This window comes from Cuculus canorus, chromosome 4 (assembly GCF_017976375.1).
Source record: "Cuculus canorus isolate bCucCan1 chromosome 4, bCucCan1.pri, whole genome shotgun sequence".
NCBI classification, from domain to species: Eukaryota; Metazoa; Chordata; class Aves; order Cuculiformes; family Cuculidae; genus Cuculus; species Cuculus canorus.
The window spans coordinates 41,733,990-41,758,370 of NC_071404.1; the positions used below are offsets into that span (position 1 = coordinate 41,733,990).

General features: G+C 35.3%; 1 protein-coding gene across 2 annotated transcripts in view; it reads left to right on the forward strand.

Annotated features, from left to right (window-relative positions):
- SPOCK3 (SPARC (osteonectin), cwcv and kazal like domains proteoglycan 3) overlaps positions 1-24,381 on the forward strand; it is a 182,740-nt gene that overhangs the window by 80,324 nt on the left and 78,035 nt on the right. The window lies entirely within an intron of this gene.

Consider the following 24,381-nt stretch of genomic DNA (forward strand, 5'->3'; position numbering starts at 1 on the left):
TGTTTTTTTTTTTTGTTCTCTGTGGTAGCAGCCTGTACCCAAGTCATTTGAATAGCAGAGAGAAGGTGTTCGTAAGGAATAGAATTGCCTTCTCATAGAGATGCACAGCTTTTTTTGATCTTCTGTGCAAGTAATTGATTCCCAATGAATATTAACTAATAAATAGATTCTGATGATACTAGCAAATCTAAAAAAAAAGAAAAAAATTAACCCATTTTGTTAAAGTAAAGGTTAAAGTCGGGGAGGTGACTTAATCATGGTAAAAGCATTTCAGGCACAGATCACAATTTGCCTGGAAAAGGACAAGGATTCACTAGTCATGGAGAGAGTTATAACAAGACATTTCCAAGTGCTGATTTGTTTCAAATCATTGGTCATCTCGCCTTGGACTCCTGCCCTCTTACAGTGTTTTTGAACAAAGTGGAAACCCAGTCTAAATACTTTTTTATAGGAGCTGGATTATCCGCCTGAGTGTATTCACCGTAGTATAATGATGTGAGGGCAATGTTCCATCTCAGCTTTTAAGTGATGAATGTTGGGCCCTGAAGCATGAGGTGGGTTAACCCTTTCCTGTTACAGATGATGTGACAAGCCCGGAGTACATTGCAAGTGCTGCAGAACTGTAGCACTAATTCAACTGTGAAAGCAACTGCAAAATACTTCTGTTTCCGTACTGTAGTGCTACGTGGCTAAAGTTATGTTCCCAGGCATAAAATATGACCAAGTCCAAGTATGTGAGAGGCCCATTCAATAAGAAAGACGCACATGCATGCATACAGGCACAAGTGTGCATACATGCATGCATATACATATAAATATATGTACACATAGTTTTTCTGTTTGTATTGCATGGACATGTATGTCCTGGATTTCCAAAACATCATACTTTGGAATTTGAAGTATCTTAATATCACTCTCATTTTACAACGAAAGAAAGTATTCAATTTAGACTTGCTACCACTAAGTTTTTGATTTTAAAAAATAGTTAGAAAAACTGTAATTGCAAATCTGTAGTTGTTTGAAGTAGCCCAAGCAGTTCTGAAAGAGAGTCTGTTAGGACTGATACATAACATGGTCTAATTTATTTTATTTTATTTTATTTTATTTTATTTTATTTTATTTTATTTTATTTTATTTTATACCATGACCAGGAACAACCTTGCTCTCATTTGATTAGGAAAAAAAAAAAAGAAAAGAAACAGATGATGGCACATCAAAGTAGAGCTTTGTAGCTTTTCTCTGTATTTAGGTGCTGCAGAATTTTATTGTAATTTCATTAAAAAATCTCAAAAAAAAACAGAAGCAAAGGATTTGCTTTGGGTAGATTGTGTGAAAGTTGCAAACACCACTATTTAGGATGTCAATGTTTTGCATTATGATGCTGCTGGAGAAGGCCAGCTAGTGCAGTTAAGTCCTGTGTTGGAAATTTTAGTCTGATTAATTACTGTGATTTGTAGTTGTACACAGAACCACTTAATCATTCTTGTGCTCCAAGCGACGTTGAATCTACTGAAGGCTTTCTGGCTCTTTGCATAATTTGGGATGCCAGTCTGCCAGCTTGACAGTGTTTCAAGCTTCTTGCATTGTCTATGTTTGTTTGCACAGAAAGTGATTCTGCACCTAGGCTGAATTTACAGTATTTCTTTTGTAACAGCCTAATGAGCAATACAGAATCACTAGGTTGGAAAAGACCTCCTGGATCATCAAGTCTTCTCTTCTTTCTTGGTTTGTATGTGTTTCTTCCATTCATATTTTGTGGGAATTATTGATACACGCCAAGAGGAAAACAGGATCCTCTAATGGAGTTCATTCTACGTAAGTAACTTCTACTAACACTATCAGAAGATACGTAGATTGCAAGAATGTATATAGCAGTACCAACATCGTCCATATCAGACTTACTATTTATTGAAATGGTAACGTGGCCATACCATATCTGTACTTTTTGCTACAAAACTGCAAAACTCAAAAATTGCTGTCCTTAAGACACACCCTCCTGTGTTATTTCTGTAGAAATGTAAAATAGGATGATTTTTAAGTTTTAATGTTTTGGTTTTTCTTTTTTCTTGGTATGTAGTATATGGTTTGTAGGAGACTAAAGCAAACTTGGAATAAAGGAGACCTATTCTATTTGTTAGCAGAGCAGTTATTTTCTACTATACTTTTCCCATTCAAAATCCACGATACACCTATTTTTAAGGAAAATACAGAGTCCTATTCTCGACTAACGCAGATGGGCTTCAGTTAATTTAGGAGGTTCTAGGACAACTCATGTTTTACCTGCTCCAGTCATCTTGTTCTGATTCTCAGTGGCCTGTAGGAGTAAGAGGATGCACTGGATAATCGTTTGGCATGATGAGTTTTCAGTTATTACAAGTGTCCTACTTTGCACTTCTGCAATGAGATTGAGTCAGGATTAGGATGTTTTTGCAAGAAAATGGATCCCAAGTTTCTGTATTTCTTTCTATCTTGCCGACAGTGGTTGAAGGCACACTCAGTTGTACTTCCTCTTAAAAGACAGTAAGTTAGGACACTTCTCTTCAAAAACTATAGAGCACAAGAAACAATTAGGCAATGTGATATCTCATCTAGTAAACCACTGCAGTTAGAATGTACAACTTTTTGCTAACTCTGGAAGATATGAATATGCTGTCCCATTAATAAAAAATAGTTTGTGAGCTTTTTTTGGTTGTTGTTGTTGTTATAAAATGTTTTGGGTTTGGTTTTTTTTCCCTCACACTGTTTCTGGAAATTTACTATTTAAAAAAAATTATGGTTCTGTTAAAAAATTAAGAATTATGAAGATGGTGCTTATAAATGTCCTTAACTATAAAGTTGTGATTGTAGTCCATGACAATAAAATTCATTGTGGACTATGATGTAAATATCGGAATAATACAAAATAATAAGAGTAAAATCTTTGAATATTTCTTTACCAGAAAAAATATACAAAATTAATTCAGAACAGTTTATTACCCCTTCTTAGAAATACTTATCTAAAATAAAGCTTGCCATTTGTTTTTGTAGTGCTTTGAAAATTAGCTGTCAGCATCAGTTTTCAATGTACTTTATTAGAATACATTACCTATAAAATAGCTGATGCAAATATTTTTCTAAACAATTAGAGTTTAATTTGGAATAGGTTGGTGAGTTGTGTGGGTTTGTTTTCCTGTTTCAGTGTTGCAGAAATAGTCTAATACTGGGTAATGGAACAGAATAAAGCTTTAGCATGCTTGTATGTGAGGGCTTCTACAGGTTTTAAAATTTGTGTGTGGATCTGGATCTGGTTATAATGAGGTGCTTTTATTACTGGCTAGCATCAAATCTAATGCGTTTCATTCTATGTGAAGGTCTTCCTTCATAAGTTGTGTTTATAGGCTCAGAATGCATCTGTTGTTTTCCTTACCTACTGGTGGTGAGAAAACTGTTAACTGTGAAATTGAGTAGGCGTAGTGTTCAGGGAGCAGAAATCAGTCTACTAATTTCCATTTGTGTAAAACAATATATTTAAGGTTGAAAAATACTTTATTTGTAGCAGCTGAAGATGTTTGTCACCATAGAATGCAGTATGTGCATATATGTAAAATGTGCTACTCCTTTTGGAAATCAAATAGTGTAATTATGGCAGTAAAGGCATGTCAGGAGTCACTAAATGTCTTTGTTACATGGTCATTGTCATGCCCGTATACATGAGTTACAAAATCATTTCAGGGCCTTCTTCTAACCTGCGTGGGGAAAGAAGGTGTTTCGATTATCTGTGTGGCAATCCAGAGGCCAACAAGGTCACTCTCAGAGTGAAATGAAAAAGCAAAATTTATTCTGACTTTGACCAAAATAAACAGGCCAAAAATCCCCAAGTGCACAGAGACAGAGTTGCAGAAAACAGATTTTAATTTTGTCAAATTACAGTCTGACCTCTGAACACAGCCGAGGCCACTTGGATTTGATCTGACACACAGCGATACTAGTCAAGGAAACACAGTCAGGTGAATGATATGTATGTATGGCAGGGGGGAGAAAGGGAGAAGGGAAAAGGAAGGGTCACCACTTCAATGGGTAGCCAGCAGTTCCTTGGGAACAGGTGGTTGCTGCAGCAGCAGTTTCTTCCAGGTGGTGTGGTCCAAGCTGATCCGATTGGAGTGATGGGCATGTGCGCTGCATGTCTCCTTGCCAGTTTTCTTATAAGGGCAGTCCGTGCCGCATCAGCACTTGGAGGGTGTTGTTGCCGTGTGTGTGGAGAAACTCCTTCAGGAGGGTCTGGCCAGTCCAGGGCTGTCAGGTGTGAGAGGATGAGGGAAAGGGAAACAGCACCCACCACTGCACGCCTGCTGCTGCACCCTCTCCATTGTTCATTGTGGTGCCACAAAACAAGGGTGCAAATGGCCAACCCTCAGATGAATGTTTATGGCCAACAAAAGAAGTAAAGTCAGACTTTACAGTCAGGTATATAAGGGGCTTTTGTGTCTGTTTGGTGGTGGGTTTATATTTCTCCTTCATTTAAAATTGAACACCAAAAGCCTTTTAATGTGTCTAGACTGTAAAAAAGTAAGTTCACTTTATAAAATGTTGTAGTAGACTACAAGTAATATTATACTTACATGTATGGCTACTTCCACAGACTAATAGGTGCTCCATATCAGATCCTTATTGCCTAAAAAGATATTTTTTGACATTTTTTGGTTTAACCTAAATTATAGAATACTTATACCACACAAATACTTTTCATAAAACCCTTATGCAATTTTTGTATTGTAGTATTAGTAGTAATAAAATCTTATAATCACAATACAATTAAGGCTGGATTCATAGCTTCCTTAATCTATGGGATACACTGCCTTAATTCAGGCAGTATCTGTATGGTTGTTTCAGGGATACTTTGGGTTTTTTTACACGTGTGCAGACTATCCAGCCAATGCATGGCACCATAGATGCTGTGTTCAGAAATGTCATATGAATGCTCAAAAAAAAACCTTCTGGGTGAGGAAGAGGTTATACCTGAGGAAAACTGCATGTGGGCAGCTGTCACTACAGTATGCTCTGGTTCAATTCCTTAGAGGGATACTTCTTTGAAATACAGACTTTCAATGATGTATTTGAACATCCAAGGGCAGGTAAACATTGGGGTAAATTTTATATAAACATTTTATAGCAATAGGTTATTGGTTTTTATAGGATTGCATAAGTACACAGAGTTCAGAATATATCATTATTTTATAGATTGACTGTTACCTGAAGTTGCAGGATAATACTTTAAACACTTTACCAGTAGAGGCAGACTTGCAATTCCCAGCCTGTTCCATAAAGCAATTAGACTTAATTCTGTCTTCTCTTCAGGACAACTTTCCTCCACTAACACTTCTAAGTTGACTTCAGCCTTGTATCTCACAAATTTGAGGCTTCTCCTGGAAAAACTGGATTTCCATTTGTATTCTAGAAGTATACTGAGTTCATATGACCATTTACTTCAAAATACAAATACTGGAGGTTTTTGACGTACAGTGCAAGACTTCTGTTGTGCTCTAATTCGCGTCTCCTGTCTTTAAATTGTAAAACAAGTTAATTCATGTTAGAATGATTATCATCTGTATGTCCTACTGAAAAGCAAGCACAAAGTGCCATTATGAAGAAAAAGGGGAAAAGGTGTGCAGATACAGTAGTTATAAAAGCAAAGAAAACGTTGAAATTTGTAAAGAATTCTGGAGAGAATAGTCTGTAAATATTAAATTATTCTATAACTGAGGTCTCACAATTTATTTGTCTTAATGGCCCTGGTATCTCTAGCAACCTATATAAATGACACATTGAAGAAACAGAAACAGTACAGAGCTGTTAAAAGTATGATCAAAGACCTAGAGTGACTTCTGAATGAAAAGATACTGAAAAGTGGGCTCTTAGATTAAAGCTAACTTATTAAGAAAGACTATGACAGGATCTTCTTTCTGGAATCATTGCTCAGTTAGTTTAATTTGCCCCCTCATAATGAAGGACCAGGGAAAATACATGAGGCATCATATTAAAAGCAGATTTTAGGAAACTGTTTAATTTAGACATGACATTACAGCCACAGAGCTCTTGTTCAGCATTGTGGTCAAAAGGAACATTTAGAAATGTGTGTGGAGAGCTATAACAGTCCTTTAAGCTAGCATACAGGCAAGACAGTTAATTTTTCTGACATATGGCAAAGCTGTTCTTGGCAATAAAGGTGTAAGTTTTGCCTGTTGTTGCTTTTCTGTTATGTTTATAGTATAGCTGCTGTCTAAAAGCAGTGCTGTATTTGATCATCAGACTGGATCCTAATCCAATCAGATACCACAATTTAGTTTCTTACCAAAGCTATTCAGATACCGAAAGACATAGTTATTTATATACTTGAACCTATGAAAACTACAATAAAAATAAAGATAGAGCTGAACTATGAAATACCTCTGGAAAAAGTAGCACTGTCTTCTCTAGGGATTTTTAAAAGAAAAAAAAAATATGGGTTTGTGCGAACAGTTGTATTGCCAAGCAAGTTATGAAATGTAACTGTGTAGCCACGGCCTTCTTGTCACTCTTACTAGACTGCAATTTGGGGACTTTAAAACTAGATTTGTGGTCGGTCTGTTAAAGCAAAGTATTTGGAAACACGTTCAGCTCTGAGGCTGAGTGGTGGATTTGTTGTTTTGCAGAGTCATGACTTTGAAGATGAAATTACATAGCTAAATTATGATGAAAGTTGTGTTTTGATATGCAGAATACCTGGGGTGCTCAGCTGGAGCTCCAGGAAGGGCTCCAGTTGTATGAAGGTGGTGTCCCTGTAGGAGGAACTGAGCAGAGTAAAAGCTGAGGCCTGAAGTATCTTATTTTCCAGTTTTTCTGAGTAGTCTGAAATAATTTTGAAAGTAGTTAGGGGATTTTCCAAACTCTGCATGATACAGAATGAAGAAGTCAAAGTTTAATCAAAGCCCTGAAAGATGAGGCACAGTTCTCTTAGTGTTATCATATAAATATTTATTATTGCTATTTTACCTTGTATAGATTTTTTTTTGTTTCTTTAGGTTTTGATCCCTTGACTCTTCTTTTGTAGTTTTCTTTACTGTTCTTCCCACCCTTCAAATAACTCCTCTCTGCTTTTATATACTGCTTTGCTCTTTCACACTACTTCATGTTTTCACTCATCATGGCTTAACATTGCAGTAATGCCTGCAAACCTGAAATAAGCCCTGTTAAGAGCTTCTTTATGGGACCTTGAAAGGAGAAGGGATAGATTACCTATGATTCTGTAGGGTACCATTTTATAGAAACCACATTAGAGTAATCAAGGAAGGAAGAAAGAAAAAAGAAGGAGGAGGCTAGACTGAGGATGCTTATGTACGTTAATAGAAAAAAATAAAATAAAATAAAATAAAATAGGAACCTTATCAACCTTCTTAATGACAGAAGAACAAGTTATAGCTAGGTTTTTGGATACCAAGATGTTTCGTGGAATCAAGTTCAAGTTCATTTTAAAAGCATAATTTGGAATCTAATGCCAACATTCATAAAGAAAAACTTCTATCGTGCTAGACGAAATATTGTGAGACAACATTACAGTAGTTAGTAAAACTTATTTTGGCAGTCTTATTGACAATTTGTTTCTCTTTCATACCCTGGCACAGATATTTTGTTTAAAAATAGCTTCACTTATAGATGCCAATGGAAATAGCAAGGTTTTGCTTTAAATGTTTTGGGGGTTTTGTTTTTGGCTTTTTTTCCAGGACAGCGGTATTTCTGTCTATTTCTGTGGATTTACTGTATCTATGACAAAAGTAGTCTGATAAATAAAGCCAACTGTGAATTAATTTAAATTTCAACTTTTTTAAGCTGTAAAATTTCAAAATTACAGTATGTAAAAAATGCTAAATTATTTTCTAAATATGAAGTGAACACTTTTTTTCCCCCAGCATGAGCTTCACTGTTGACAATCCCTGGAACTGATCATGCGGGAATAAGAGTATTATAAATTAAATCTAACTTTTGGACAACATTTGTATTGTTGCAAAATAGGATTAGGATTCCAACCATAAGGACAAATGCAAGCAATATGGAGCCGAAATGGAGTGTTACTTTTAGTAAATTTATCTAGTGCAGAGCTTTGTTTTAATAGGTTTTGTATTTATCAGAGTTTTCCCCTCTCCCTCCACAAAGTTTCTCAACATAGATTTTGATATTAACTCTGGGAATTTCTGCATATCTGGCATTATGGCTGACCACAGTGTGCACATGTGTTGCACAGTGAATGCGTAATAGAAATGGTACTGTGATGCTTTGGGCTTGCAGTGCATATGCATTAATTTCATTGTATGGGCAGACTCTGAGATGAATTAGTTATCTGAGATTCAAGGAGAAACACTCCTAACCTGTGAGAAACTTAGCCTGGCTTCAGGGGGGAAAAAAAAAAAAAAAATCTTGAGGTTTTTTTCATATTAAAAAAATGTCAATAAAGTAATTTAGTACAATCCAGTGGATGATACTCCCCTAAGAGTTTGACCACCCATCTTTACTTGACTATTGTCTTACTATACACTTGTTGCTGTGGATTTTTTCTGAGCAGATCTTGTCAGCTTTATCTTCCCGTTTTCTGATGTTATCAGGTGCCATTCATAAATTGTTAAGATATCATATCAACAGAAAAGATAATACCAAATCGAAAGCCATTCTGTTTCTTTTCTGTTTGGTTTTTTTTGTCCTCTTCCCCTCACTCTGTGGATGCAAGAAAAGTGGTGCTGACAAGCACTCTTCTGTCTATTTAAAGAGCACTTGGGAGATTACATTACAGTAAATTGACAGTTGACTAGATGAGCTAGAGGAATTCTGTTTTTCGTAGAAATGCCATAGCTGTTAACTCCTGCCGGCCGGAACATAGAAGTTTAGTTTTGAGAGGCACTGGTAGGCAGACACGCATCATTCTAAAAAGTCATGAGCTGTAAAGCATTGTTGTTTGCAGCTTGCAAGTGGTCTTCTAACACCTGATTGACAACATCATCTAAAAGCATCACGGCCTTTGTCACAAGTGACTTAACATAATCACTGCAACTAAACCAGTTCAGGTTAATAGTGCTTAATTTTTAATTTAAATACCATATAGTGATTACTTGTAATTCTTCATTGTGTAAGGTACTTTTCTACTGAAGTGTGTGCTATGCCATAGAATCTATAACTACAGGCATGATATTGTGAATCGTTTTGGGAAGATAATATATTTTGGCTGTAGAATAAAGGGCAAGTAATGCCAGCACTAGCATTATTCAGGCAGCTGGCCCATTTCAAGCCTTGGTGCTTCTCACAACCAGGCAGTAGATAGTTTATAAAGAGGCTTGGTTCTGGCTATTATGTGGTTTTCTTCTTCAGCAGAATTATTCTTGATTTAGACTGGTTTGAGAATAGACTCCAGTTCAAAGTTGTTTAATTAAAATAGGTGTCTAGGGTGGGTAGGATTATATTACACAATAGTGTAAAATAAATTCTTTTTACTGTTTGTACAAAACAAGCATGGTACTTCTGGAGGTAGAGAGCACAATAAATTTAAAAAAGGCAGATTTAAGAAGTTTAGCTGTCTAGGGGTGGAAACAGCATCAATCACGCAGAAGAACATGCAGAATTAAGTACTGCAGAAAGAAGGACAAAACAGGGAACTGAAAAAAAGAGAAAAAGTAACCCTCACTGTAAAGTTGTGATACAGAGTAAAAAAAGTTTTATTTAAAATAGATGACTGCAAGGATATGTGTGGTATAGAAACTCTGAAGAAACCTTGTATCTCTTGTGTGATTAAGGGATACTCAGATCCCCAAAAGGTGTGAATACTTCAGATGTATTCTTTGTAAAACTGGCTTATTACTCCAGGCATAATAATGAGCTTGGAATTGTTAAATACATTCTGGAGAAGCAGTACTTCCATATGCCTTTCCCTGAATTTTGCAAATTTGGCTCAAAATAGTTCTGTTACGTATACATCATAAGAAAATAAGTTACTAAGCTTGAAATACGGTGCTGTATGTGGTGTTACAAAACAATTTCAGGTAGATTTTGCCCTCTAAGGCGTGGATTATTCTCTGTTCTCCCAATGTCTCGGCTGGTGTGAGAAAACGCATGATGACAGTAGAAGGGTCATCAATACAAATAAGACAGAAAAGAGACAAATAGCAACTGTAATGATTGCAATAGAAATTTCTTTTAAATTCAGAGCTAAGAAGCTCAAGTGGAACACACTGATTTTAGGATATTTCCAGAAGTTATTTTGTGCCATACCATTTTTCTGTTCAATTGCTAAAACTAAAGCAGATATAAATAAAAACAATAAAACTCTGAAAAGATATCAATACAGTAAAACATTCAAAGATAAGTAGTACAGCAAATCAATTTGCCAGTTGAAAAATTTTTTAAATATATGTGCCATTTTCTCTTAAGAGGTGGAGCAACTCAGGAATTTTTTTTGGTAGTTTCTGGCAAGAGAATAGAAAGAGAAAGCTTATACAAGCTGCATCCATTAACATCATCCATATTGTATTTGTTTTCATTTAGTCCTTTTCATTGTAGTCTCCTGGTTTTCTCAGTTCAACCTGACATATAATGGAGAACAGTCACCTCTTGCTTTGCTCATTGTAAATCAGTCACTTGTCATTTCTGCAAGGTGTATGAACAGAGATAGTATGTGTTTTACTGATAATTGTAAAAAAATGTCACCAGCTGTGCACTAAGGAATCAAGACCACAGAACTCCAGTGTATTTGAAATATATGTGCATCTGTGTATCTCAATGCGTACTAATATACTTTTAGGTATGAGTTTATCAAATTGTGAAGATGAGAAAGAATCAGCAATGAACCGCCACTTTTAGAAGTGTTGAAAAACTATTTCAGTAGCAGCATGACATCTGGATCAGAAATGATAATGTCAATTACATAATTGGAATAAGGTAGGGATTTGTGAGTACAAGTGAAAATCTATTGTAATAATTTTAAGACTTGTTACACCAATGTGCTCATGTTGTAGTGATGGAGTACCTGTTTTAGAGCTCAAACTAGAGAGAAAGCAGCTGTACAAGATTGTTCCTTTTCCCCCAGTGGAGAGTGTGAAAAATCATGGCACTGGCATAATGACTTTGTTATATTCCAAACGGTGCTTAAAGTACTACAGACAGGATTGAGTTGTCTATGACCTTAAAGATTGCTTGATAGTGGGGGAATACAGTAGTCAGCCTTGAGCCCGAGCCCTGGATGACTAAGTGTGGTTTAGGAGGCACATGCAAAGGGGCCAGAGTTTGAAATAAGGGTCAGGTTCAAGAGTGCGATCAGATTTCTCTACCCCTCTCATTAATAATAATCAGGGATTGGAGCCGGGATCAGAATCAGTGGGGTCAGATTTCATTACCCCCCTCATTCCAATAACAATGAGCCACCTCATCAGAAGCCTTGCTTGCTAAACTGGAAAAACAGTTTCATGACCTTCCTCACAGCTGTCCAGCAGCTGGGATTTCAGCCTCCCTTCTCCCACAAATGTATCCTCTAAGCTACCTTGCTGTGGAGTCACACGCTATGCCTCCAGGTCTGTCACCAACACTTTAACCATTTCTTTCAAGACTTTGTTTTGTGTCTTAGGTTTATGTCTATCAGACTTTCCTTTCCAAGCAATCACCCACGTGGCTGCCAGGACTCTAAAGATCACCAACAACTCTAAAAACAACACTAGTAGGGTGCAATAGAATTCAGACATGTCCCGGGTGGCCATCATATCTATGCCAAAAATTACAATTTCTTTTTTAGTTTTTGAGTTTTTATCCCTTAAACACAATTTTACCTTGCTTACTGCTTCACACAGATACCCAGCTGGCTGCACCAATAATGACAAGGCCTGCTTCCGACACCATGTTTTGGCCCCCTTCAACCTGCACAGTGCAGGAAGGGTCGTTTGATATCTGTGTGGAAAGTCAGAAACTGAGAAATCTCTCAGGGTAAAATCAAATGCAGTGTTTATTTAGGACACAGCCAAAGTAAGACCCTCGGGTGCAGGCAGGCAGCCCAGTGCTCAGATAATGTTTAAGACAACAACAGACAAGTAAATGACTCAGTCTTTAAAGGTGTGTTAAGATTTCACAGTGTAATCCAGCTTAGAAAGTCTAAGGTTACCTTTATCCAGCTTCCTGATATGGAAGTTTACTAATGTGTCATGTGAAGCCTTTTCTTGTTATAAAGCAAGTAATGGTAGTAGAAATGGTATCAGTTTAGTCAGACATGAAGTAATCTTCTGTAGATAGTGTCCTACCATTCTCTTTCTTAAACTTTCATTGAACAGACCGTGTTGCCAGGCCTATCAACAAGTTTTTATGCATGATATGGGACATGCATTAATCATGAAATAAAAAATAATATTGCTGTATGATTGTTTGTCCAGATGGCAATTAAGCATATATTGTGTTTAAGCTTTCTTTAAGACAGCTTTGTGTGCCTGTAGTTTGAATATGGACAGTACGTCTTCTTAACAACAAAATCAGAAAAATGTGTAATTGTACCTGCTTATGTAGGTTCTGCTGAGCAAAAAATACAGGTATTGATTTTGATTTTTTCGTAGAACTGAACACAACTGCAAATGACACCAAGCCTTACCGGTGTCTTCACAGAAAGAGTCATTGAGCACTGGAACAGGCTGCCCAGGGAGGTGGTCGTGTCACCTTCCCTGGAGGTGTTTAAGGAACGGGTGGATGAAGTGCTTAGGGACATGGTTTAAGGGAGTGTTAGGAATGGTTGGACTCGATGATCCAGTGGGTCCTTTCCAACCTGGTGATTCTATAATTCTATGATTCCTGAAAAGCCTTGCGAATAGAAAAAACTTAAAAAGTAAAATCTATGACCTTCATGAAATTTTTCTGGAAGGAGATGTGTAAAATGGAAGTCAAGATGATAAAAATATTTATAAGGGCTTCATTCTTTATCACCAGATGTGCTAATTTATTTGTATTGTATTCAATACAATAAATCAGCTGTTTACGCCTGATTTATTTTGATGATGGTGATCTCTCAAGTGCAAATATGTTTGAGAAATGTCCAACTGGGCTTTGAAATTTACGATGAATTCACTACTTCAGGGTCTACCGTACAGGAGAATGGTCAGCCAAACTCCACAAATGTGGTCAGCAAGCTTCTTGCGGTGATGTCTTGTTGTGGTTTATTTAATTATAACTAACTGTAGCATTTCTAGTTGAGAGCTAGGCTTTTGCCTTTGAGTGTAGTGGTGATTATTACATATTTGTTACTGTTGATGTTCTTTACACAACAAAGTTGTCTAGTAAAATTAAGTTCAATAACATATAAATTAATTTAGTAGCATTGCTGGTTGGACTGTTGGCCTCTGCTGTTGTTTTAAGTCTTCCTTAAGAAAAAGTAAAAAATAAAGAAAATAATTTCAGTTCCTTTAGCAAGTCCAGAAATATGCAAGTTCAGAAGTAAGAATTGCTTATTAAATCCTTTTGCAAAAGGATTGCTCTGACTGTGCAATCATATTTTTAAGCTTAAGTTAGGGTATGATTAGTGTTTTAATATGTATCATATGGTAAAATCACATCAATATTCATAACAACTTTAAAGTTACCTGGGAGTTTGTCAGTCACTGGTGTATGTGGCTAAAAATTTATCTCTTTGTGGTTAATAACAATCCCATAAATATTGGTATAAAAAGACTCAGAGTATCTCTTTTGAGTACATAGTTCCTATGTGGTGTACAGAAAACACTGAAAAAATGAATCTTCAGTCATATAGAAGAACTTGTACAAATTTTATGACTATTTGTCAATATTTATTTAAATATGAAACTGAATCTTAGAGCTGTTTTATGTATTCTGAGTTCCTATAAAACAGAGGAAACGGTTTCCAAAAATCTGCCTTAGGATAACAGCATGAGTAGACACAAATCCAAAGAAGTTTTCCTTGAAAAGAAAAAAAAGTAACCTTTCTTGGAGAAAAAAAATCCCAAACCCAACTGCACCCTTATTTGACCCATAAGAAAAATCAAGGAAGTATTAGAGCTGCCAAGCACTCCTAAAATCTTTGGAGACAGGTGAAGAGAGGATACTACTGGATTTTTAGGCCATGAGAAGATTCAGTCTGATCCAATATATGAATAGATAAGAAAGTGTGAAAGTGTTTTTTTCAGTTGCTGTTTTTTTGTTGTTGTTTATTGTTTTCTTTTTTTTTTTTACTCCTGAAGGAAGTTACATCGTTTCAGCATTTGTCATGTCATTGCTGGGAGGCTGATATGTTTTCCTGAATGTTACAAATACTTTTAATGGGAATGTACCAGCAACTTGAAGTAATTTTAGCCTTGTTATATGAATATGAGTAAGCCTTCCCGTAGGTAAGAGATTAGTTTACTATATGAAATGGATATTTTTAAAAAAGTGAAGGACAGGTGAGTTTGGGGGAGAAAAAAAAGTACAGAAAGAATTAAAAGTTTAAATGGTCAAGATATGTGATATTATAACTCTTGTACTGCATCAGTCACTTCGCAGAATTAATGTTTCTTTAGTTATCTTCCATACTTATTACTCAGGAGGAAAAAAAGATAAATTCTTGTGAAACTGATCATTAATTGATATTTTCTACCTGTACACCTACCTAAAGAGTCAAACATAAAGTTATGAAGAATGCAAATGAACTTTTTAAATACTCAAGGAAATAAAAGTTTTAGTCTGCCTGATTGTTCTCAAATTTAAGTGATTGACACAGCAGACGTATAATGGTAATATTAAAGGTAGGAGATGAAATCCTTCTTTCAGACACATTACAGTGATGCTCATTAATAGACTTTTTTCATTCCTTTATGTCTTCATTTTCAAGCAGAAACTGTAACTTCCGTGTGAGGGAAGAAAATGCTGGGAGCATGGGCAGCAAGAGTGAAACATATTTATAAGGCAATGAGTAAAATAAATCGTGTGAGAATCACTCTGTAGGGTTCTGAATGTGACGAGTGGAATATTAATCTTTTCTATAATGTCAATTGAACATTTTTGTGGCAGGCAGTGTTCTGAGCCAGTAGAAAAACTAGCTGTTTTCTAGTAAAAGCTATTTGGTAATTGTACTCAAGACAAAATAGTAAATCTTGTAGGAGTGGCCATCCTAATGGTAACATTAATCAAAGTATAGTCCCTTTATCTTCTCTGGGCTGTAGATTATTAATTATTTGATTATGTTTCATTTATTTTAATTTTGTTTTCTTGATATGTAATTTAGGAGATCCTCACTTTTCTTTCTGTCTGTTCGGGTGAGTGAAAACTGGTATATTCACAGAAAGGAAAGAAGTCATGTTTAGGTCATTATATTTATGAAGTAGAAGTCTTCTAGACAACGTGAACTAGGATAAATAGTGGGTGGGTTGATAATCTTTAAAACTGTCAAGTAAGTCTTGCCAAGGGAATTTTGCACCATCTGTGTGAAAATAATTTGTAGCAAAGGAAGCATTTTTATGGTTTAAATGACAATACATTTTCATATAATTTCAAAATAATTGAAGAACCTTTTTCTGTAACTACACTGTTCTTTCCCCACCTGATTTTTTTCTTTACCTTTATATCCTCCACTCCTGTTCAAAATGTTGCATTAGAGAGAAAAAAAGCCCTCACATGACGTTTTGCTTTGCATACTGAGTATACACAGAGCTTAGATCTTAGTAAACTTCTTTCACGTACATGGGTCTTTTTATATTTTGTACAGTTTCTGAAAACAGTAATCCTTGAAAACTTCTACTGTCATATGAATTGTTAGTAACTCTTCGTTTTGTCTCTTGGCCTCAGCTTTGCTGTATCATTTTATGATATATTTTGGCAGAAATTATTATTTGCTGTAATATTGCTCTATTAAACCCAGCAGATTCTTATCATGATTGCTAAACTAGATGTCAACCAAGATCATTGTATTGGTTTTATTTCGTTCTGCACAGAACTAACAATTTAGGATGAGCAATTAACTGTTAGAGAGATTGCTTTCTGCAATGTTGGATGAGAGATCTGAAAGAAGAAAATTAATTTGCTTTGAACTGTATAGATATTGCAGAGTCTGGATTCAAAACCTATGATTCTTTAGCAATTTGTATGCCTGCAGTCTGATTTTACTTGTCAGTGCCGTAGGGGGTGGAGTTGGAGTTAAATTGCCATGGCCCTTTTGGCTGCATCTGCCTCTAGGAACCTGATGAAGACATAACTTTCACACTGAAAAGGAAGGGAGCAAAAATGAAGGCCTCTGTTTGTATATGTGATCCGTAGGAATTGTTTTTGAGTATGGATGCATGTGAGCGTTGGGTCTCAGCAGACTTCTCTGTGTCTGTGATCCAACTCTCTTTGTTTATAGATTCATGGACCTTTCCTCAGTCTCTTTGAAGCCGAGAGAAAAGGTGAGGACTAAAAGAGTGTACAATATGCTGCCACAAATTAGCTAGTGGCATTTTTTGTGTTGTGGGGAGAGCAATTTGGTCCTTAGAAGAAAGAGGGTTCTGACAGTGGTGCTGTAATTAGAGACACAAACTTGATAAATTGTTCAGTCATTGAAAACAAAAAAAAAATGATGAAAGAATAGGCATAATTTTACTGGTCCTCTGTATTCCAGCGAGCTCTTCTTTCTTTTACTGATATTATGGACTGGTTGATTTGGGGTGCAATGAAGATAATAAGAAGGGTAATATAATGGTCTTTTTGAAAGATATTTTCTTCTTCCTGAAAAAAAACATATGCTTAAAAAAAGGAGGAGAAGGAAATGCTGAAACTTGGTATCAGCCAATCCCTGCCCCAATATATCTGTATTAGTGTTTTGGTTCAATTGGGAGTTTCCTACTGTGTGAGAATCCGATCATTTTACTTACATTGTTTTGATTTAATAGTGGAGCAATGATTCCTTTCCATTGAAAAAAAAAAAAAAAGAGTTGTGCTCCAGGATCCTACTTTAAGCAGGCCAACGTGTCAGACTTGAGTGACTTCAAAGTTAAACTAGAAGAAAAAAAACCTTTCGCCCTCCTCCCCTTCAAAAGCACGGGCATTAGATTTTTAGCACCGAGTGTTTCATTCTGTATGTATAATCCTGTGGTGCTTGTTTGCTAAGGCAAGTACACTGATTGTATTCATTGGAATTCTGTGTTATTCTGTGATCCAAAGTGTATGTCTTATACTGCTGAATTAGTCGCAAAGGCCTTAATAATCTTTACAAATCATTCTTTTGGTGTTATTGAAACATAGTACCCTGAACTGTATGTGGTATGTGAAGCCTAAATGCAACAGCCTAAAACTGTCACTCTCTGAAAGTCAATAGGTATTTTCTTAATTAACTTAACAGGACCAGGATTATATCGACAATCTTTAAATCCTAACCTACACACAACTGATCTAAATTAAAAATGTTATATCTTAACTTTGCCTAATGAGAATTCACTGATTGTTGTACTATAGACATTATAAAATTTGAGGTTTGTATTTGATGATGTCAGCTTTGAAAGATGTAGGAAATTAGCTTGTTTCTCATGCTATATAATTTTTTTACCTCCTTTAGATTGCATCTGTCTGTTAAGTAATGATCTTTGCGAAGTAATGGTCAGTGAAAAGATTTCTCAGTGTGGCCTCTAGATGGCACAGTGATTTGCACATCCGATACAATGGATGCCTGTATAGAATATTGTTTCCTATTGTTTTGTTGAAAGACATTTCAGATGTGAAAACACTGCCAACGTTAAAAGAACTGAAAAATATATGGAGGTACTAGAGATCAACTAATTCAGAGTTTGTGTTGTTTTTATACAATATAGAAAAATTATATCTCATGGTGGAGGCCGAAATAACTATGCTGAAGAGCCAAATCAAACTTCCTGTGATAGATGAATCGCTCTGCCATGTTCAAATGCCTGCTTTGTCCAAGTTTTTCTTCCGCTGTGTTCTTTGCTTCTGAACCTATAGTTATAATCTTCCCTTTCTGGACTACTTTGTTCAAGCAATTTTTACAGTGCATAAAGACTGTGTAAGAAGGATATATGATACCTAAGAGTGTGAAATAATTATTGTCAAATAGACACAGTTTATTGCTAGAACTAATTTGCTGTCAGACTAAATGTGAAGACACTGTTTACCTCCTGCAAGATACCAAATGAATACCCCAGAATGGGGTCTTCCTGGCCGGAGAATTCAATCAAGTAAAACAAGCGTTGAATTCCACTGCTCCATGAAATGGACTGATCCTTGATGTTTAAACTGAGGGTCAGTTTAAACTAATGACTTGCTTTTTTCCTTTTACGATTTTATGACTTTTTGTATGTGTAGTTTGTTTTTCCCCCGTCCCTAACTGACCCTGTCTCAGCAGTCTTAGTTCTATCTGCAGTTCTACCTTTCTTGTATTGCATGGTTCCTTCCACTCTACATAATGTCTCATAGCTCTTTCTAACAATTCAGTAGTTTCCGCAGAAGTTTAAGTCAAGATTATTCAGCCATGCCGCATCAAAACCTCCATCCCTAGGAGGAAAGCTAGGCAGCCAGCTGTGAGTTAAGGTAAAATATATCCCATCTTCCTTATTATGATGGTCTGAACTGCAGATACTGATGGAGTGATGGGGCATACTTTGGTGCTCCGTTTACCTGAATGTCCAGATTTTTTTCTTGGAGACAATGAGAAGATGGATTATGCTCAACTGTCATCCTTGGTAGCAAATCTAAAGTTTTGACAGTTTCCATGGCTCAGGACTTCTAAGTGGGATATATGGAGCAGGCAGGAATAAAAGACAAAAAGGTCACAAAAGTCATACAGAAAATTACTTTAATCTCTGGCTTTCTTATTAAAACAAACAAAACCTCCTAATCTTTGCTGTCATCTGACCTGATTATTCGCTAAGTAGTTCAGCATGTATTCTGCAGTGATAAAAATGAGGATGAAGTACTGGAGATATCCTGCTGGGTGAGAATATGGCTGGGATCTTTCAAGGAATCCAACATTTCTGGAGTTGAAATATTAGAACATCTGTAATACTGATATTCTGTGCAAAGGTGCAGTCTTGTTCCTTATCTTCAACAATACTTCATATGAGTTCATACAAACAAACAAAAATGTATGTTTGTTGTGTTCAAAATGGTACTCATTTTTGGAATAGACTTGTAATTTAGATGTTGTTTGTGCTCATGTGCTTTATTTGTTTTTATTGATGTAATATGTTCAATCTACTAGTTCAAACGATGTAAGAGAGTTATTACAGGTACTCTTATAAAAGGTCAGCTTACGTCTCTATCTTTAAAGAAGTTTGAGTGCAGTGGTTTCTGTGACAGAAAATAAAGCCAGTGATATGCATGAATACTTTCTACATCTCCAGTATTCACCAAGCAAAATCCACTATAGATATGTACGCATGACTATTACTAGTTAAAATATAGGAAAATCATGGAAGTATGTCAGATCATTTTGTAGGAATACAGTAGGCATTTCCATAAATATGCTGGACTTTAGTGGAGATTTATTATATTTCTGCTTTTACAATGTGTAGATGGCTATGTTAGGTAATAATGGACAAGTCATGCTCTCTAGAACAGGGAATGTGAAGAGCACTGTCTCTGTAGCCTGGGATCTGTGTTGGAAGGAGAAGTGAAAGACAGGAGGAGTGTGAAGTGTGAATGTGCTCGTTTTTGCCATCTAGACTATAGGTAAATAGTTTTACTAACTTTCCTAAGGTGTTTAGGAATACTGTCAGCAGTTACTTGCTATCTCTTGTAGTACAACCTTCTTCTTAGTCCTTTAACAAGTCTATATTCTGTCATTATCTCTAGGTAGTATTTGAACATCTTTTGTCTGTCATTGGTATTTAACTAAAACAAAAGTTATTATTCCAAACTTTTTAAGGAATAGCTACAGCTGGATGGGCATACTCAGAGACACTGAGCTCAAAAGACCTATTGTCTCTTAAAATTTGGAAAGAATATTTGGAACCGTTTCTACAGAGGTCAACTTTTCCTTCAGATTTCACTAGAGTTCTCTTACAATGGACTAGATTTTTTAACACCACATATACAATATTAACTACCATTTGGAAGTTAGGCTCCTTGGTAAAAGCATTTCTGATTACTTCTATTTTTTTTTTTCAGGTTTAAGACTCCAAGCCAGGTCTTCTTTCCCTTTATTTGCCTGTTATCTTCCAATTACCTACCTTAAGTCTCATTTTTTTAATTCATTTACCTAATTTTGATTTTCTTTATAATATTTCTTTGTAGCTCTATTTATTCTAAAGATGTGACCGACCATATAGCAGTTCTGTTGAGAAAACTGATAACAGGTTATGGCTTTGACTCAATTTTTTTTTTATGTTGTTCCTTCTTTGTAAGTTGTATTTTGAGTCTGTTAGCAAAATTTGTCCTCATTAATGGCCAGGCATGCAAATTACATGTGGAACAATCTGAGAGGTTCTAGGAGAAACCTTCGGTCTAGTTTATGCTGATAATCTTTTTCTTAAAAAATCATACAGTACTGATACCTCTAATAGGCACTTTCAATGTTCTGTCACCTAAAATCTTCATCACCTCCCTCCCTTGGTGATTTACGTAGTAATTTCTAATGAATTATTCCTTGAAATGCCTAGTGGAAAAGAAAATTTGTCTTGAGCACTGCTTTCAGCTGATCGTATATTAGGCTCCCTTTCATCTCTCAAGATATTACAAGTAAGTATAATAATGAGAAAACTCATTTCTGTATTGCTATGCATTCTTTGCTTTTCTGTCTCATTAAAATGCTGTACTACCTAACTTCATTCAAACAAAACGAAGCATATACTATACCAGGAAATTTCAGCAGCATTACTTAAAACTGTTTCTTAAAGTATATAAGGACATTTTGTTTCTATTTTATTTTATAATATAGAAATTTAAATAAAATACTACTTTATTTGCTTGGCAAAAGTAGGCAGAATGCTACTGAAAATGATGGAGCTGTGTGACAACAAGGCAAAATGATAAATCTTAACATGATGTTTGAATCTGATGTCTTAGGTGCAGAAGTTCAGGGAAAATAATTGCTGAATTTATATAATCTCACATGCACTTGCTAAAAGTTATAAAGGTCCATCAATAAATACAAATATCTTGCAAACACTGTTAATTTAAAGTTGCTAAAATATATTTTAATTCCCATATGAACTTTACTAACCTTTGCTTTGTTTGTCTCGGATTTATTTAATTATAATTAGTTTCTTAAGACAGATTTTTCTTGTATTTGTTAGGAATAGTGCAAAATAAAGAAACAAGTCAAAATAATACAGATTTACACATGCAGAGACTGTCAATAATGCCTTGGTTTCTTTTCACATTTCAAAGAAACATCTTAGCAGTATATTGACAGCTTTAATTTTCTTCCAGGATGCTTCCACATGAAAAGGTAATTTTGAAGGAAATCGAGTCAACTCTAGTGCAAGAAAATTAGATTTTGCGATACAAGTGTTTTTTCTGATTATATTAATCTGACACAGACTGTTTGTGTCCCCCAAAGGCCATGGCAAAACTTAATCAGTCAGTCTCTGAATTGGAATAATTTTTAAATCTGTAAAAAAATGCAAATGTAGCTGTCAGAGAAGAGCTACAGGAGTTCTTTGAAAGATCAGTTTTTTAGTAACTCCAATTTGTTTCTGTCAGTCTGCATTTGAAGATTTGCATTTGAAGATTCTCAAATTTAGATGAAAATATCTTTTTTTAAAGTGAATTGGGCACTGATACATTTTATAGATATTATATTTTATAGATATCATTAAATAATTGCCAAAGACTGACTTGCAGCTAAATTTTCAATGGTTACATTAAACATTTTCAAAGTATTTGCAGGCATGATCACTGTGTATTCAAGAAGGTAGGTTTATGTATGCAAACAGGTATATAGGCTACAGTAATTGGGTAGATTGGCTAATTATGTTTCTAGGCATGCAGTTTCATACGCAGTCTAAAAGCATATGCACAATTTGGTGTATGCAAATTATTGCAGTCACAAATGTTGCTGGTAAATTTAACCCATATATTTAATTTTACCCCTTAGGTGTCAATAAGGTGGTCCTTGTGTATTCATTAATCGTTATTTTATTACTAGAAAGATCCTGAAGCTTTTTTCAGGAAATGTAGAAGTATAAAGTTTGTCAGTGGAAGAGGTGACTTTTACATGGCATCATGTATGTATTGTGGCAAAATACTACTGAGCACAAAAACATTTGTACCGACTGCACAAAATGAAATGGCAGAATTTTATTAACTGCAAGTTCCAGTGATCTGGGTTTACTTCTTGCATATCAAATTCAAAAATAATAAATACAAGGAAGAGGAATGGAAGAGTGACTTCTTATACTGAAGTAACTTATTTCATTGTTTACAATTTATTTGCCTCTCTCACATTTTAAAATGTGAAACTATATTGATTTGTCTTCATATCTTGAGTAAATGATAACAAATCAATTATATTGTAGTTAAGCAGTCTTTCTGTATCTCATTTCATGACGTTGTGGACTTACATCAATGACCTTAATTCAAGTTCATTTATATCACAGCAGTAGTTCTCATTATTTCTGTGTCAATAGTTTGTATATATGCTTATTGCCTAGCTGTTAAAATAAACAAATGCAACACCTGCTAACAAAGCAATAGTCAACAGAAACAAATTTGATGCAATTAAATAATGATGAAAGGTAATCTTTGGGTACGTACATAAAAGACAATATTATTATATCGCATGAGATGCATGTATGTACCATAACTAGTATTAAAAATGTTTTTCACTGACTTGTTATACTTGCTTGTCATCTCGGTGACTGACAATCAAAAAAAATCTGGATTTATACCTTTAAATTATCATTATTTGTAGTTTATTTATCATTCTACCTTCCATGCCCTGTTTGGAAATACAGATATTTGGAGGTTTTAGAAAAGTATTATTAGTTATATAGGAACCAAGTGATTTCTTGATGGTCTCGAGTGAGCTCTGTGTATGATGGGAAACTTGATTTTCTTCACCCTAAATTGAGTAACTGGGACAGCCTGCATTTAAAAGCCTAGCAAAGCAGAGCCTAGTTGAGAGAACACGATTTATCTTTACTACATAAAATATTTTCCATTTTCTTCATACCTCTCCATTGGTTGTTGCAGACCTGCAATTTCCATGTCCTGGGCTTCTTCTAGTGTCCAGATCTCTTATGGTCCTTCCTGAGACATGTAACTCTCTTTTGATTCCTTTAGCTGATTTTATTTATCCATTTTCCTACCCCCCCACCCTGTCTTTTCTTGTCTTTAAACATCATTGAGGGCACGTACAAGGGTGCAGATATGCTAAAACCCCTGTAATAATGGCTGGTCCTTTCTTTAGTATGTTCTAAGCATCTATACTCTACAGCCCCTGTGTGTCTCAAAAATTCTACGTCCAATTTCTGGTTGTCCTTTCTGTTGGTGACTGAACTTTGCAGTTGATTTATGCAGCATTTTGAGTCATCTTATCTCAGATAAAGATACGTTGTATCAGGTTGTTAGCTGAGACTCTGGTCCTGTCAGTAACCTCAGACTACAGGGGCACCGCTGGAAAATTTTATGCTGTAGAAGTAAGAAGAAATAAGAGAAAGCTGCAGCCATCTAAATAATCTAATTATGATGGAGCTCAGGTGGATGACTGGAAAACTCTTCAGTCAAGTGAGAGGAGCAGCAGTAGTCAGATTACTGCTGTATATTATACATAAGCAAAAATACAGTTCAACTTTGCTTTTCTTTACTATAGTAGAAATGAAATGGTTTATACTTAGTCTTCAAGTGATGCAACTCAGCAGAAAGGATTGATATTTATTATTAATTACAGTGGTATGTTTGAATTGTTTACTTTTTTTTATGCTTCCTGATAGACATTAAAACTTCCTGGATGGGTATTTTACTACTCATTATGGTAAACGTAATTTAAGCTGTTTAAGGTAAATTTGGCTCTTTCAGCAATAAATGATGATTTCTGAGTACAACAGTTCAAGTCCCTGTTTAGACTGCAAAAAATCTCTGCATCTTAAAATGTTGCCACAAATCATAATTTGAATATAAACTTCTATAACTTGTGTCATTTTTTTATGAATAGCATGAAAATATCAGCATAGCTGAAAAACAAGGGTTTGGTTTTGATCATCACCAGTTTACTGTTAGACGTGTGCTTTTAGCCTTAACTTTGCATGTCATAAAGCTAAAGGATGAGGAGCTTCTTTTCTCTAATTTAATTTCTTTTTACTCCAGATAAGTTCTTCTCAAACAGTGATTCATGTCTAATTAGCAAAATAATTCTTGATTTTTCTGTTTGGTGAATGAAGCTGAAAGAATTCTGCTCCATTAAAGAAGATTTGATTTGAGTTTTTCATCATTGCTGTATTCTAA